The following is a 17452-nucleotide window of genomic DNA, read 5'->3' on the forward strand; positions in this document are numbered from 1 at the left end:
TACCTATGTTTTCCATTCTTGTGGGTGTATATGTAGGAGTAGATTTGCTGAATCATAAGGTTACATTTTAAGGAGCTGCCAAACTGTTTTCCAAAGCAGCTACACCATTTTACATCCTTGCCAAGGATGTAAGAGATACCCAGCTTTTCCATATCCTCATCAGCACTTGTTACTGTCTGCTGTTTGATTGTAGTCATCCTCGTGGGTGTGAGCATGTATCTCATTTGTGGTTTGATTTGAATTTACCTAATGACTAATAAATGGTGTTGAGCATCTTTTCATTTGCATATTAGCCATTTGTATCTCTTTTGGAACAATATGTAATATAATCGCTTGCTGATTTTTTAATTGGGTGATTTGTCTTTCTATTATTGAGGTATAAAGGTTCATAATGTGTCTGGATATTAGACCTGTAACAGATATTTACAAATTTTTTCTTCCATCCTAGAAGTTGTCTTTTCAGTCTCTTGGTAGCCTCCTTGGCACAAATGCTTTGCATTTTGGTAAAGTCCAATTTGTTTTTTTCTTGTGTTATTTTTTATTTTGATGTCATATTTAAGAAACCATTGCCCAATCCAGGTCAGGAAGAATTACATGTATGTTTTCTTCTAAGATTTTATAGCTTTAGCTCTTTGATTTAAATATTTTATCTATTTTGAATTAATATTTATTTATGGTGTGAGCTAGTAACCCAGATTCTTTTCTTTCTTTCTTTTTTTTTTTTTTTTTTTTGCACAGGGCTATCTGGATGTCTCAGCACTGTTTGTTAAAAAACTGTTCTTGGGGCGCCTGGGTGGCTCAGTGGGTTAAAGCCTCTGCCTTCGGCTTAGGTCATGATCTCAGGGTCCTGGGATCAAGCCCCGCATCGGGCTCTCTGCTCAATGGGGAGCCTGCTTCCCCCTCTCTCTCTGCCTGCCTCTCTGCCTACTTGTGATCTCTCTCTCTCTCTCTCTCTCTAAAAACAAAAACAAAAACAAAAACAAAAACAAACAAAAACCAAAAAAAAAAAAAAAAAACCAAACTGTTCTTTATCCAGTGAATGATCTTCACATCCTTTTAAAAAATCAGTTAACATGGTTATGAGTTGATTGCTCAAGTCTATTCTTATACCAGTACCACCGTATTTTTATTACTATAGCTTTATAGTAATTTTTGAAACCAGGAAGTATTGGTTTGACCCTTTGCTTTTTAGCACAAGATGAGAGTACCATTCAGGTCAGTCACCTTTTGAGAAGCCCCTTCAGAGAGCCACCAGCTAGATCAACTAAGGACAATTTGCAACTGATGCCTATCTGCTCTCTGCTCCACTGTTACCAGGAAGGTAGAATGTTATTTTTGAGGCTACTGCTGAGCTAGGGATTAGGAAACAGGAACAAAGTAAGTTAAGATGCCACAGGCCTCACTGTTCTTACTGAGATTCAGCCATTTTTCTTGAATAAGCACTTCTGGGTTACTGTAAGCCGTTGGTTAGTATAAGGGCATATTTAGCCAGAGCGATTCCATCCAGTTAAACAGTGATTTTGTTGTTTATGCTGTAAAACTTAAACTGACCCTGCCCTCCCCCCCAGGGGAACCTACTTAAAAGCAAGTCCAGGAAACCAGTAAAATATGGTTGACCAGTCCCAGATAACAGAGTCCAAATACAAGGGTGGGTCAGGTCAGGTGGGGATAACAGAGCCCGGATGCAGGGATGAGTCTGGCCAGGTGGAGACATCCAATCAGTGGGGCACGCATACTGTCTCCCTAGCTACCAAGGAGCGTGGGCCCTTCCTTTTGGGTGCCTTTTGTGCGCCAGTTCTGACCAAGGTGATAGGCTAGTTCAAATAGCTACTATGGGGTGAATTGTAATTCAATTGGCCACCCCTGTGTGACCTACCATGACTATGCAGCTTTCTCTGTGTGTTACAATCTCATTGGCCACCTGTGTGTGGCCAGGCTCAACCACATGGCCTTTGCTCTATAAAAGTTAGTCTGTAAGGCAGGGAGGGGTCACCCTCTCTGTAAGAGGCGGCCCCGAATGGTCGGTTTGATTCTCGATGCTGGCTCGAAATAAAGCCTTGCTTGACCTTCACTTTGTATCAGTCTCGCTCCTTTGATTTAGGACCCAACAGTTAGTTTTCAGTGATTCAAAAAATTTGGTTATGTTGTTGTCAGTTCTTCTATTGCTTGTATAGAAGAGTAGGCTTTTGGAGTTCCTTATGCCCCTATTTTGTCTGAGCAATGAGCTTTTTAAGTGTACATGTCTAATGAAGAATTAAAAACTGAATTTTAGTTTCTCAAAAAAAAAAAATCAACCATGTTATGTGAGCAAATAAATTGTTACCATTCACCATGAAGTCAGTGGTGACATCTTTGTCCACTGAAAAACAGACACAAATTTGCTGAAGATCTATCAGAATCTACTTGAAAAGTTGGTAGTTATTCTAAGAATACCATGTTTAAAGACAATTAAACATGTGTAGCTGCAGAAAGTATGTTTATACATCACTTTGTGAAGTATGACTTTCCCTTGGATAAAATGACTGTTGTTCTAAATTGATTTCTCTCATTTTTAATTGCAAATTCCTTATGCACGTACAAAACAAATGAAGCAATGACTGGCAATGTGTTGTGTCCATTAGCAAAGAAAGAATTTGTGAACAGAAAACTTATGCCTGTTTTATGCCCATGACATCAGATGCTTCAGACAAAATCCATTAATATCAATAAGGCTTCATTTTTTTCCATAAAATTAATGACATCAAAGTAAAGCTTTTTGTAAGTTCATTGTATTGAATTGGAAATATCTGACATCATAGTGAATTTCATTTCTAAATACAGTTCAAAGACTTAACGCTGAAGAGAACATGATTTGTTTTTGTAGTCATAATACAAATACAAATTTTGTTAAGGCACAGAGTCATAGCAATAACAATGTTCTTTCTAAATTAGGAAACTATGGAGCAGCAATGTATTTGGAATTGGTTGTATACATGCATAATTCATAATTGTGTATTCAAACAAGCTGCAGTACTCTACCAATAAAAATAGAAGTTGTAGTTGTTAAGATTTACAAATATTTTTATATATGCATAAAGTAACTGAGCTACAATTTTTTTTTTTTTTTTTTAACAAAGCTGGTGCTGAATTTAAAAAGATCTTTCAGTCTGGCTGTATGTTGCTCTCTTTATTGTCCATTATTAAAATCTTGAGCCTTTGGAAAACTGTAAGTCCACATGAGTGACCCATGATGGTATTATGTAACTTTGTAAATGAGTCTTTTAAATATTGGTTGCATTTCATTCATAAAAAAAAATTTTCTTTTCATAAAAATCACTTTAATAACAAACAGACAATATATTTGGTAAGTTTTATCCTATAAAAGGAGAATTACTCTGAATTGAGACAAAAAAGGAAGTACATGTGAAAATATGGGGCTCAAATATTTATATTTATTTTAAAAGTAGAATTGAGAGGGCACTTGGCTGACTTATTCAGTAGCACATGAAGCCCTTGATCTTAAGGTCACGAGTTCAAGTGCAATGTTGGATGTAGAGCCTACTTTAAAGAAAAAAAAGTAGAATTGAGAATATCTTCCATTTAGTAGAGTTTGCAATGAGCTCCCCATTTACCTCAACCCTGTACAGAGTGGATTTTGTCATCTAAAATATGGGCTAGAGAAAAAAGTCAATTGATGGGGTCAACAATTGCAAATTTAGTAACTATGAATATAATATTGAAAATATTACAGTAAATATTAGGAACATTTTAAGAATAACTGTACTAAATAATTATACTTAAAAGCTTTTGTACAATGAAGGAAACTATCAAAATGAAAAGGCTATCTACTGAATAGGAGAAGATATTTGCAAATCATACATCCAATAAGGGATTGATATATAAAATGTACAAAGAACTAAAACTCACAACAAAAAAAGCAAACAACCCAATTTAAAAATGGGGAGAGGATCTAAAGAGACATTTTTCCAAAGAAGATATATAGATGGCCAACAGGCACGTGAAAAGATGTTTAACCTTATGAATTATTAAGGAGATGCAACTCAAAACCACAGTGAGATATCTAACACCAGCCAGAGTGGCTAGTATCAAAAAGAAGCATTAATGAGCTGGAGAGGATATGAAGAAAAAGGAGCCCTTGTACAAAGCTGGCAGCATTATAAATTGCTATAACCATTATGGAAAACAGAGTCTTCAAAAAATTGAGAATGGAATTATCATATGATCCATTTATTCCATTACTGAGTATCCAAAGAAAATGAAAACACAACTTTGAAAAGATATATGCTCCCCTATGCTCATGGAGGTATTATTTATAATAGCCAAAAAATGGAAACAACCTAATTGTCCATTGATGGATAGGTGGATAAAGAAGTAATTATATTTACGTAATAGATATAATACATATTATATAAATATGTATAAATATGTATATGTGTGTGTGTGTGTGTGTGTGTGTGTGTGTGTGTGTGTGTGTGTGTATAAAACTCAGGCATAAAAAAGAATTAAATCTTGCCATTTGGGAAAACATGGATGGACCTTAAGAATATTATCCTAAGTGAATTAAGTCAGAAGGAGAAAGATAAATACCATATGATTTTACACATGTAGAATCTAACAAAATAAACAATGCCCCCCAAACAGAAAGAACCTCCCCAAACAAACAAAAAACCCCTAATGAACAAACAAAACAGAACAAACTCATAGATCAGATCAGATCACTGGTTACCTTCCCCAAAAGGGAAGGAAGTTGTGGGGGGTGAGGAGGAGAGGCAGGGGAAGGAATATGCAAGTGAGGTGAAAGGCTATAGGGTGGTGGATAGTAACTTAGAGTTTTGGGGATAATCACTTTGTAATGTACACAGATGTTGTTGAATTATAATGTACATCTGAAAGTTACACAATAAAAAAGTATATCCAGAAAAGTAACTGTGACATATTAGAAACAGATATGATTGGGGCGCCTGGGTGGCTCAGTGGGTTAAAGCCTCTGCCTTCAGCTCAGGTCATGATCCCAGGGTCCTGGGATCGAGCCCCGCATCGGGCACTCTGTTCAGCAGGGAGCCTGCTTCCCTTCCTCTCTCTCTGCCTGCCTCTCTGCCTACTTGTGATCTCTGTCTGTCAAATAAATAAATAAAATCTTAAAAAAAAAAAAAGAAAATGTTCCAGCAATCTTTATTCAGTTTTTAAATACTCAGATAATCAACATAAGGAATCAACAATAAAACAACAAGGAATCAACAATAATCAACATAAGGAATGTTATAATTTTTACTTTAATGTACATGGAGCCTGCTTCCCCCTGCTGCCCCCGCCCCCACCTGCGTGCCTCTCTGCCTCCTTGTGATTTCTCTCTCTGTCATATAAATAAATAAAATCTTAAAAAAAAAAAAAGAAAAGAAAAGAAAGAAAGAACTACAAATATGGACAGTGAAACTCTCCGGTCAACAAGCCCTACCCAGAGCCAGGGTTTTCCAAAGCAGCATTTTAGGGTCTCTCCCTCACACAGGAGCAATTGTATTGATCAGAGGTCTCCAGAGAAACAGAACCAATAGAGTGTGTGTGTATGAAGAGATGACTTTTTTTTTTAATATTTTATTTATTTATTTGACAGACAGAGATCACAAATAGGCAGAGAGGCAGACAGAGAGGAGGAAGCAGGCTCCCTGCTGAGCAGAGAGGCCGATGCGGGACTCGATCCCAGGACCCTGGGATCATGACCCCGGCCGAAGGCAGAGGCCTCAACCCACAGAGCCACCCAGGCGCCCCTGAGGAGATGACTTTTTTTTTTTTTTTTTTTTTTTGAAGAGATGACTTTTAAGGAAGTAGTTCACACCCTCATAGATGTGGGAGAGTCTCAAGATCTGCAGGGTGAGTTAGCTAACTGGAAACCCAGAAGAACCAATGGTGTAGTTCCAGGGCGAGTCTGAAGACCTGAGAACCTGGAAAACCAATGGCAGAGTTCCTAGCCAAAGGCTGGTAAGCTCAGGACTGGGGAAGAGCGAATGTTTCAGTTGGAGTCCCAAGGCAGGAAAGAATTCCCTCTTACTTGTGGGAAAGTCAAGCCACTTTGTCCTATTCACATTTTCAACCAATTTCATATAAAAAATATGTAACAGTTCCCAGGCCTGAAGGGCTATATAGATCTAGACTGTCCATCAAGTTCACTGCCCAAAGAATAATAATAATTTCAAAAAGATCCACATCAGTGTATATTAAAGAAGGAAAAATCAGGTCACATACAAAAGATCGGGTGTTAAAATGACATCAGGCTTCTCATTAGCAGTAGAGAAATCTTGAAGGTGCTGGAGCAAGACCTTCAAATCCAAGTGAAAGTGACAATTGGCCTAAAATTAACACTACTAAATTACCAATAAAATTTAAGTGTAGAGTAGAGACATTTTCAGACACTTAAATTCCATTCTCCGTGTGTTAAAAAAAAAACAGCTAGAGAATGTGCTGTAATAAAATAAGGAAGTAAATCAAGATAGAACAGGGTGAGAGTCCAGGAAATGGGTCCCAGGAAACCAGTGAAAAGAGACGCCCCAGGCAACCATTCAATAGCAGCCTGGATGTGAACCAGCTCTGACTGGACAGAAACAGGGGATGTCAGGGGAGAGGCTGCCCAGGAAGAAATGGAACCAACAGACGTCAGGTAAGGGTGACCCAGTGAAGAAGAACATTGAGTGGTTCCGGAGAGCTGTTAGAACTACAGGAAGAGTCAGGGAAGGTTTTGTGGGAAATTGAGCAAATAGAAAAACAATGAAGTTAATGAAAGGGAACAAGACCCAGGACTTGGCTCAGCAGTCCTCAATGTTTGCATCCACAATCATTGGGAGGAGGACAGTAGAAGGAAGGAGCCAAGACAGAAACACGTGTGTTTGTGAAGCACTCAGCACCACCGTCCTGGTGCCTGTGGTGTATCCGGCTCTGTGCTGGGCTGGAGATGGCCAGGTGATGAAGACAGACGTGCAAGGACCGCCTAGCCTGAGGGTGAGATGGAAAAGTCATCTGTGTTAGTAGGATGCTTCCAGCCTTTCCCGGACCGGACCGTGCTTTACTGGTGTGCCTGGTTCCCTTTTGAGAGCCGTCATCTTTTAAATGGTTGGCAATTTACACTTGAAACAGGATTTTTGCCTTTTCACTGTATTTGCATTTTCATTCCATTCTTTACCTATTTGTTTACACACCATTAAGTATTGCACATGGTGAGGTCTTACTGGAATTCTAAATTTCCTCTCCTAAGAGATAGAGTACTGTGTCTTTGAATCTTTAATATGTTCCCTCTGTTGCTTCACTGCCCCTTCCCTGGTCTGTGCTTACCTTCTTGAAGAAGACGAAACTCCTTCAGGCTTGCCCATTTCCTTAAGTCGGTGGGTACAAGAGTTCCCCTAACATTCATTCATATGAGGCACTTACGATGGGCCTCATGATGAGATACATCTGATCCACTTAATTCAGAAACAGGATGTCTGTCCAGCCTGAACACACCATTGGGAGGAGGTCTGGTGAAGCCTGAAGGTAGATGACGTCCTCAGCAAGAGAGAAGGTCTTTAGAGCTTCAGAGAAGGGACTCGTAATAGCACTCTGCCCAATAGAACTTTCTGTGATGATGGGAATTTTGTATGTCATCCAATACCTTAGCTGTGGCAATCAAGCCCTTAAGATAGGGCTTGGGAAACCCAGGAACTGGAATTTAAATTTCACTTCATTTCATTTATTTAAATTTACATTTAAGTAGCCTTGTATATCTAGTGGCTACCATAGTGGACAATCAGGCCTAGAAAGACACTGTAAATGTTTCTGGTTTTCGTAAGTTACAGATATAAATTTTTAGGATTTTCTGAAGTTGTTATTTTCTCCATAGGAGAACCTAGAACTACAAGGGTCAGACTGATTATTTTAGGGAGAGTGGAAAGAGGGAGAAAAGAGATTAGCTTGGGGAATAAGATATCCTGGGGGAGAAAGGGGAAGCTATGGTTGCCACTGGAAATCAGAATGACCAAACTAGTCACTATCTTTGGAAGAAGAGAGAGGATAGAAGGAAGGAATGGTGTTTAGAAAACTTGTCGGGGATGAATAGGAGAGCCCAAGGGCTGCAGCCTTCTAGTTGCTAGGGGCCTAGGCTACTGAGAGATCATACTAGAAATAGTGTGATCAATTCTTTCATTCATTTGATCAAAGTTAAGCACTCATTTATTTTAAGAAATACCTTTCAATTTAAATACTTAAATTTACTTTGAATAAATACAATATGTTTACCTTGGTAAGTATAATCAAGGCTGTAATCCTTTTTAAAAGTAGTAGGTCAAATCTAGTTATGTATTTACTAATGAATGATTTAAATACCAAAATGTGTGTACAATGGCAAATGTGTTCACATACTGTTAATCTTACCTTACATCTTATCTGTAAAGCATCTAGATCTTTCCAATTTATTGACTGAAAAAATGTATGAGCAAAGATCCCAAGGAACTTCCTGTTCTCTAGAATGTGTGATGTCCTTCCCTCAGCTTACTTTAAAGGATTCTACTCTAAATAATCCAATTTGAACATATTTTGTACACACACACACACACACACACACACACACATGTCCTGCTTAGTTTTTTGTTTGTTTGTTTGTTTTTAATAAGCCTTTAGGTAAATGGATAGGTGACTTGAGTCTTCTGAAAACCTACTTCTTCTCAGAAGATAAAACAAGTTTCTTCAGTTCAAATTTGGCCAAATGTCTTAAATATCAACATTTACTCTAAACTATCATAGACATGTAAGTCCAGGACCTGAAAGATACTCCTTTTGGAAAGTAAAAAGTAATTGATCAAGTAGTTTGCATTTGACTCACAGCATTATTAGGAGGGCTCATTGCTTTAGAGGAACAGTTACTGTATCATAGGGACTGTGGGAAAAATTTGTGAAAACTCTACAGGTTCACTCAGGAGCATTTACTGACAGTGATCGCCAAGTAGCTATACCAGTACTCAGAGTAATACACTTGATTAAATTTAGGACTCTGGATTCTTTGAACAGTCAAAACTTGGTCAACAATTCTTTATTTAAAGAGCTCTGGAGATTGGCAGGTTAGCAAATTTCAGTGGGTTGGTGAGAAAAATAAAGAGTACCGTTCAGGAAAAGAAAAAGACGTTTTGAATAAGATGTTCGTCAGAAAGGCTAGAAATTTTATCTTTTCCTCCTCAGCTCTTTCAGTTTTCGTACTTGCGAATTACAAGTGTCCAGTTACCTGTATAGTCATGTAGGTCTGTCAGTCAGCGGCACTTACTGGGTCTGTCCTCTGTACAGAAGTGTGAGCTCACATGGTTACAGGGGTTTCAAGAATACTGTGCATTGAGGTCTTCCTTTCAGCAAACAAAAAGAAATGAAAGCATATTCATAGAATAATATAGTGAGAGCACATGAAGAGAGTAAAATCTCTAGGTACATAATTAATGAAGGCTCATTGAGTAGAGAGATTAAGAGAATTGGGTCAAGTTAATCAGAGAAAGTTCATAGGCAGTGATTTTTGAAGCCAGATTTGGAAGGTGAGAAAGAGTTTAATAGAATGGTGTGGGAATACGTCCCTCACGGCTTGCGCAGCTTGCCCGAGGATGGCTGTGATGGGGGCTTGTGTCTCCAGTGTTACTTGTGTCGGTTGTTGGTGTGACCAAAGCATGGCGGCATTCCACTGCGGCGCTGTTGTGCTGAGCTAGGAGGCAGGCAGGGGAGGGGTGGTGTTCCGTGATCCTTCTCTCTGAATGCCAAGTTCGAAGCCGACTTCAGATGGGACAAGAGTACTGATCCTTCTCAAGAGAAGAGGCAGTTGAGGGCAGGGAAGCATGCTGGTGTTTGGAAACAAATGAGCTGCTGAAGAGCAGAACACCTTGCAGTCACCGGAAAAGGAAGGAGGGTCCTTGGGAGAGAGTGCCTGTCTGTGGACCACACGGTGTGGGGGGAGTGTTCGGTAGATCCAGGGCTGTTGGCCGCACCTAATATCTGCTTCCTCAAGGTAAGGTTGCTGCTTTCAAGGAGCAGGGATGGGGTGGGGACAGTGGGCATGGAGAGAGCCCTGGGTTCAGGCAGTGACCACGTGGTGTCAGCAAGTGCTGTGATAGAAGGAGAGAGAACATGTCTGGGACCTGGGGATATATTTTGCCAAGGGCTTATGGGAAGACTTCACAGAGTTGTGAGTGACATGCGACTTTTGAATTGGGCCCTGAGGACTATGGAGTAGGTTTCTAGGTGGAGGAAGCAGACAGGGCACTTCAGGCAGTGGGATGAGCTGGGAAGAGAATGAATTTATAAAAGCATGAAAGGGGTGAGGTGCCCAGGGAGGCTGACTGTATCTTGGAGGGAGGGCCCGTCCTCAGGGGCTTGGGAGAGAGAAGGAGGAAATTTTGGTTTCCAGACTTGCTTCACTCAGGCACTAGAGAGAACACGACTTCTCTTTTGTGGGCAATCCCAAGGGCAGGAGAACATATCGGACTGTGCCAGCAGGGAGCTGTCAGCCAAATCCAGATGAAGCAAATTCTACTGGCAAAATGTCGTGAGCTCTTTGACGGATAAGATACAAGGAAAAAAAAAGGATTGAGGGGGTATTTGCAGGTTTGAAGAGACTTAAAATACACCTTTTCTTTTTACTAGGCAAGACTAAACCATAGTTTTTAATCACTTGGGTGAAAAACTCTGAAGGAACCAAAAAGGCCCTCTTTAAAAATCAGACTGGTAATTGCTTTGGGGGGAATAGAAGGGCTCATGGCTGGGGCATGTGAAGGGGTTCCTGGGGTTTCTAGCACAGTCCTGTTAGCTGACCTGAATGGTGATTAAAGGGCTGTTTGCCTCCGTTGTTCAGTAAACTCTACCTTTAGTTTGCGAGGTTTTCTGATTTTCTGTATGAGAAGTTTTAAATGAGGGAAGCTCTTCCAGGAGCGAGCTGACTCTCATGCAGAGGGTGGGTATTATGGATGGAAGAAATCTTGCTGGCACCAACCCCAGCTGCACCTTAACTGGGCCAGAGTGACAGTGACAAGCAAACCCGACGTGCTGACTATGACAGTGATCAGCTGTGCCGCATGCTGGCTGCTCAGAGCCCCGGAGCTGAAGGCGTAGTGTGCTCTGCCTAGAGGGCCTTTACCTTCCAAACCCGCCTTTCCAAAAAGGAGCATCTTGTATTAAAACAAAACTACAAAACAAAATACAACCAGATAACACAAGTATCCCTGACCTGGGTTTCTCTTGGCCCCCAAGCCTCAGTTCAGCGCAACCTACTTTGGATGAGTAACTTAATTTTAGTTAACTTGGCTTAGTATATCCGTTCACTCTTTAATTTGCCTTTTAAGATGGGGATCGATATGTGGTTCTAGGGCAGAAAAAGAAAAAAAAAAAAACCACATTCATATAAACTGCCTGCCTTTTCCTTTTCCCAATAATCTATGCATCGGGCAGTTTGGTGTTAAGTTTCAGATCACATCTCCCGGTTCCTGAGACGCTCACACATGTTTGTTTTATAACAAGGAGTTAAGCCTCTCAAACTGTGGGTTTCAGCATCGAAGGTACATGACCACATCAGTGACATTACTGATACTAAACAAGAATAATAATAAAGCAATAAGTAATGCGGTTTCCTGTTTCCTGTTCTCTTTGTCTTCTTCAAATACTGAATGCAGAGGTCTCTGTCCTTATTAGCCCAATGCTTTGCTCCCTGTCTCCCCTTCCTGAGGCACGGGTGGGACCAGTGTGTCTTCAAGAGCTCTTTCCCACGAGTAAGGGTGTCAGACTCCCTTAAATATAAACAAGGGAAATAAGGACTATTTTTGTGCTTGTGGTGTTTTTGATACTGGTCCCTGTAGTAATTCTAGCTTACTCATTTTAATGAGTAAGGTTTGGACCTTGCTGTCCCCATATGTACATTAAGTCGTCACACAAAGGCAGGGTGGATATGGTGTGAATAACAATTCAAGGATCAGAGGCTTCAGGTCAATAGGGCCTTCACAGACAAACACTGTTCAGTGTTATAGCCAAGATCAATTGAGACTAAAGCCACTTGGCAGAGGGAGACAAGACCAAGAATGAGTCTTCAAAGTTGGAAAGGGATTAGTTATCAAGAGTTAACCAACCTGTGTTAGCTATTTTTATAAAACAGAGCTCACTTTGAATAGTTTTCATGCAGAACTCTCGTCTAGAATTTGTGAGAGAGTAAGAATCTCCTTTTTCCAAAGCCTCACTTCTTTTGGGATGGGTCCTTTCAGAGAGCCAAGCATTCTGACCAGCCAGAAATTCACCTAGTTAAACACAAAATACTTTAAAACTATATTGGTTGAAAAACTTCCTGGAAAATGTTTTACATAGTCCCCTAATGGCCAATAGAAAGAATGCACACTTCGGAGGGCAAGAGGCTTGGATTACTCAGAGCCCTATTTACTCACTGAGCATCTTTGGTTAACTATCCTTACCTGGCTTCATTTTCTTAATCTGTAAAATAGGTATAGTTGCACCATATAGTAAGTATTAGTTAATTGTACAACACTGTACATACTCTTAGGTATTGGTTTCTCTGAGGCCACTGGCCTGGCCCTAATCTTCCAGTTTATGGAATGTTAGATAAATGTTAGATAAACACCTGGGAGAACACCAATACCTAGAAGGAGCTCGGAAAGGATGGAAGGACCCCTGGTTTGAGAGGTCTTAGGTGAGACTGGGGTGGTTTGGGTAAGGCTGGCTCTAATGACTGAGTAGGCAGCATCTTTGTGATGTGATCGAGAATGATCTCCTGCCGCCAGTCTTTCCCATCTACCTATGGGAATCAGGGAGCCTCTTTTGAGAGCTGACTTTTAATGCTTGAGAAATTTCCTCTTAAGCAGAATCTTGGAGGATGTGGCAGACGCGACAAGTCACCCAACAGATGCCCCTGTAAGCAAGGTCTTGGTGTCCAGCTTCAAAGAGCGTAATTAGTTGTAGCTTCCAGCTGTTCTGAAAAAAATGAACTTCTGTTGTCTGTAAGGCACCCAGTCTGTGGCATTTTGTTAGAGCTGTGGCACACACTAAGACACCAAGAGTGGGGTGGGGAAGTCTACCCAATTGAATGAGGACCAAAAAAAGTGGTAACTTTTCCAGGCAGCCAGGGGACAGCTCCAGGAGTTGGGGTTGTAGGGAAGAGGTTGGGTGCAGGTGAAAGCTGTCTTCCTCACTATAGGCTGAGGACTGGAGTTTGAGGGGATCCCCTTGGGGACATGGTAATCAGACAGGAACGCACACAGACAGAAGGAGCAAGGGAGTTTTACATACATGATCTTCAACCTTGCAACCGCTCTACAAGTTTGATATGAATGAGAAAAAATGAGCCTCATAGGAGTTAGGTCACTTGCTCCAGCTAGGGAATGGTGCCGGTCTGTCTGATAATAGATCCCTTGGCCTGAGAAGACTCTGGAAAGAATGAGATGTAGATTTATTACCTTTTTTTTTTTTTTTTTTTTGGTCTGCTCAGCACATTCAGCCTTTGGAAATGGGCTGTCATGTAGCTTTACCTTTCTCCTTTAGGGGGTGTGGGTAAGAAGAGAGGGGACAGGCTTGGATTGGCCCATCAGATGACTCAGAATCCCTGGGTCTAGTGAATTGTCTGAAAGAACATGTGACTCAAGGGGGCCATAATATTTTCAGTGATTGCTATGGATGTTGGGGGTGGGGGGGTTGTCTCCTTCTTTTTACTGGGATTGGAAGCCAAAACACAGTGTAAACCTGGATCCACTGGGGGCATCTTTCCCACCATATGGAGAGAGCCATTTTGAGGATAAATCCATCAGGATGATATAATTTGAGGTCACTTTAGATCATAAGAGAAATGGATTATTTTTGATTCCTTGGGCTATTTTGGGTCTCTTCTATTTATTATAACTGTGTATTTTGACAAAGACAATGCCAGTTGTCCAAATCTATCCTGTTGCTAAAACTGATACTGCCTCTAAAAAGTGTTCAGCTGTTAATCAGAAACTAATGTGATTTTTTTGAAAACTAACATCTGTTTCTAAAAAAGATGGCCTAATCCTGTTTACTTCTTAACAAGAAGCCAATTATAAACTTGTTTGTAGGTAAAAAATAGTCATTTCTCTTAGATTTGTCAGGTTATATAATGCCTTATTCTGATGCAGGGTGTTCTATCAGGGAAATACCTAATTTTGTAAAAAGTTGAGCATTCAAGAAAAGCAATTGAGGGGCGCCTGGGTGGCTCAGCGGGTTAAAGCCTCTGTCTTCGGCTCGGGTTATGATCCCGGGGTTTGGGGATCAAGCCCCGCATCGGGCTCTCTGCTCTGCGGGGAGCCTGCTTCCTCCTCTCTCTCTCTGCCTGCTTCTCTGCCTACTTGTGATCTCTGTCAAATAAATAAATAAAATCTTTAAAAAAAAAAAAAGAAAGAAAAGCAATTGAAATGTGACCATTGGGTAGCAACATGAAACTGGATATCTCAGGGTCTGAGAAAAAATGAAAATGAAGATGTTTTTAGATTCTAAACCTGTCCAAAATGACATATTTCTTTCTGATAAGTTACAAGAATCTCACTCTTCGAAATTGCTCATTAAAGAGAGGGAGAAGTAGACATCTGGGAAAATCATCCCACGAGTTAGTCTGCCTCAGAAATGATTCGTTAGTGGCAGTACTGCAGAGAATGAGGTATTTCTTCATTTCAGAAAAGGTTTTAGGTGATTCTCTTCAAAGGAAGCCATCAACGTAAAAACACCTACGGTTGTTGACAAATCCTCTGTAATCTTGGAAATGGAGAGGTGTAAGAACAAGTCTTAATGATTCAATACAGAATATTAAAGAAGAAAGGTTGTTGAATATTAATTCAGATTAATATTCTGAATTAATATTACAGACAGAGGAAGATACTGTCTCAGCCTGAAATCCCAGACTCCAGTGACTGACTTAACACACCCTCTGCAGACTTCTTTGGGTTCGACTGAGCCCCACCTGCTGGGTTCCAGTTCACTGGCTTTATGGGACAACTGCACTAGCTGCTGGTTAACGTGGTTGGCTTTGGGTTAAGCGCTCCCTCAGCCCCTCTGGCTTTAAGATTTTGATTCCTGTTTTACTCAGATGCTCAATCCCTGTGCTCCCTGCCCCCATCCCTGCCACCAAAGTTTGATTTGAGAGATCTATTCAGTTCTTGGCTCATCTGCAAAACCCTATCACCCACTGACGGCTAACTTGCTCATTTTCCCAAGTTCTCTGTTCTGTCCTTTCCTAACACCGGACAGCTCTGTTAACGTGTTAACCAATAATTACTGTGCATTTATATATACCTGGCCCTGTTTAGGTATTGAGGTTGTAATGGTGACAAGATAGACAAGTATCTGCCCTCTTGGAGTTTCTATTCTCTGAATAACTTGCAAATACAGTTTGACAAGTGGGAATGCCCTCAATGGATTACCCCACCCCATTCCATAAATAAACTTCTCTGTGTACATATGCATCCTCCCCCTTCCTCTCATGGACAAGCTGTTCTTCAACCTGTTCAAAACTAACCTTGCTACCTGAGATATGTCTCATCCCCTCCTGATGCCTCATGGCATTTCCCCCCCTAATCAATTCCTCATTCATCAATTTTTGCCTTCTTTACTTTATCAGCTAGTTTTCCTTTGCAGATAAATATAAGCCAAATATAAATGAAGGCCTCATGCAGTCTTTGGTTGGTAATGTAACAAGGGAACAAGCAACAAGGGGAATACGGGTGATGATTGCATGAAAACAAACACACGTGTACAAATCATAGACCATGAACGCATTTTATTCTTGGTCATGCTTTAAGAATAAGTTGCCTAGCACCCTTCCTCAACTGAAAACTCTTGACCAACAGCAATCCCACAAAAATGCTGTATCAACTGAAAGTCTTAATTAGCTCCCCCCATCTGTCTCCATTCAGGCTGCTATTACAAAATACCACAGACTGGGTGTCTTAAACAACCCATAGTCATGTCTCATTGTTCTGGAGGTTGGGAAGTCCTAAGAGTGAGGTGCCGGCAGATGCACTGGTTGGTGAGGGCCCTTTCTCTGTTTGCGGTGGTTGCCTTCTTGCAGTACATACACAAGGCAAAGAGGAAAAGAGAGTTAGCTTTCTGGTCTCTCTAAGGGTGCTAATCCCATCAAGCACACCCTATTCATGAACCTCTTCTAAACCTAATTACCTCCCAAAGGTGCCACCTCCAAAAGCATCACATTGAGGGTTTCAACCTGGACATTTTGAGGGGACACAGCCATCTGTCCATAGCACCATCTCCTGGTAATTCAGCCTAAATTTCCTTTGTGTATATTGAGACTATGTTGTTAGATGTGTATTAATTAAAATTTTTTAACATTTTATTTATTTGTTTTTTCTTTTATTGGAACTTAATGTCCTATTTTATAATGTTATTGCCTTAAAATTTATTTTGTCTGACAACAGCTTTGTTATCAGCCTTTCCTATTATATTTTCCTAGTATATCATTTCCATCTTTTTGAACTTTTGGTGTTGTTAAGCTCTAGGTGTGACTCTTTTTCATAGCTTATAATTGGATTTAATTATATATATATTTTAAATAAACCTGAGTTAAACTCCTGCCTTTTAAACAGAGAAGCTTAACCTGTCTGTATTTGATGCAAATTCTTGTATATTTGAATTAATTCCTGCCTGCTTTTTTGTGTTTTCCATGTATTATTCTTTGGCTTTTTTTTTCTGTTTCCTTTTCTGACTCCTATTGAATTGCAACTTAAAAAGACTTAACTTTTAATCCTTTTACTGGTTTTGGAAGTTAAACATTTCATTTATATTCTTGTGAGGTTTTTTTCTTTAAAATTTTTACCTTGCATACCTGACTTAAAATCTAAATTACTGTTGCCCAGTATTATGGTTCCATCTTATTTTTAAGAACTTCAAAATCATTTATTATTATTAAAGCATATTTAATTTGCCCATTGAAAATGGATCTCTGGTCATCATTGCACCCAACTCCTCCTTTTTGGGATCACTTTTGTTCTCTCTGAAGTACACTTTGCCCTGGCCTTTCCTTTTCCCTCAGGGTATGTGAATTGTAAACTTCTTCAGTATTTGTTTCAAAATATCTTTACTTTAGCCTCACTCTTTTTTTTTTTTTTTAAAGATTTTATTTATTTATTTGAGAGAGAGACAGTGAGAGAGAGCATGAGCAAGGAGAAGGTCAGAGGGAGAAGCAGACTCCCCATGGAGCTGGGAGCCCAATGCGGGACTCGATCCCGGGACTCCGGGATCATGACCTGAGCCGAAGGCAGTCGTCCAACCAACTGAGCCACCCAGGCGTCCCACTTTAGCCTCACTCTTGAATGATATTTCCTTTGGGTATAGAATTGTGGGTTGTCTGTTATTTTCCCTCAGCTCTCTGATTTGATCCTTTTGTTTTCTGGATTCTATGTGTTAGTGATGAGAAATGTGCTATCAGCTGTTCTATTGCAGATAC

Source organism: Enhydra lutris, unplaced genomic scaffold (genome assembly GCF_002288905.1).
Source record: "Enhydra lutris kenyoni isolate GAN:26980312 unplaced genomic scaffold, ASM228890v2 scaffoldscaffold50, whole genome shotgun sequence".
In the NCBI taxonomy this organism is placed as follows: Eukaryota; Metazoa; Chordata; class Mammalia; order Carnivora; family Mustelidae; genus Enhydra; species Enhydra lutris.